Source organism: Chrysochloris asiatica, unplaced genomic scaffold (genome assembly GCF_000296735.1).
Source record: "Chrysochloris asiatica unplaced genomic scaffold, ChrAsi1.0 scaffold00493, whole genome shotgun sequence".
Taxonomy (NCBI): domain Eukaryota; kingdom Metazoa; phylum Chordata; class Mammalia; order Afrosoricida; family Chrysochloridae; genus Chrysochloris; species Chrysochloris asiatica.
In genome coordinates, this window is record NW_006409011.1 from 427,093 (window position 1) to 427,831 (window position 739).

Consider the following 739-nt stretch of genomic DNA (forward strand, 5'->3'; position numbering starts at 1 on the left):
TATAGATACGTTAATTGAGCCTGAGAAACCAAGTTGCGGGCCTGGGATTCGAACCTGCAAATTATGATGTAAAGTTGCCTGAATGTCTGGAAAATTACGAATGTTCACTATACCTTGTCTTAGTCCATCCCAGCTTTGTGTAAAGTACCTCCCCTAAATAAAACAGAGGTGCAGGCTGAACCAGGGGTGCATTACAGCTTGGAGGGCATGTTATACGGCTGACTAGGCATGCGTTACTGACCAGCCAGCAAGGGGAACGTACTGCCCGCGTAGCTAAGATGTTTACTATGCGGGATCTTAGCGCCCTCATAGCTAAGATGTTCACCACGCCAGATCTGCCGGACGCCAGTAATGCATACACTCTGGTTTCAGGGTGTCTCTTTGCCTCTCTCATGGAGTCTCTGTGTCTCCTCCTTCACTATCCCTATCGCCGCAAGATATCCCCACCTCGTCAACCAAACATCCATGTCGAGGCAGGTCCCCGACAATTTGCTAATAGGCCTCAAATCAAAATGAAGAGAAACAGCTGTAAACATCCATTGAAAATCAGAACATGGAATGTACGAAGTATAAATCTGGGAAAATTGGCAGTTGTCAAAAATGAAACGGAACGCATAAACATTGATATCTTAGGCACTAGTGAGCTGAAATGGACTGGTATTGGCCATTTTCAATCTGACAACCACATGGTTTACTATGCAGAGAATGACAAATTGAAAAGGAATGGTGTTGTATTCAT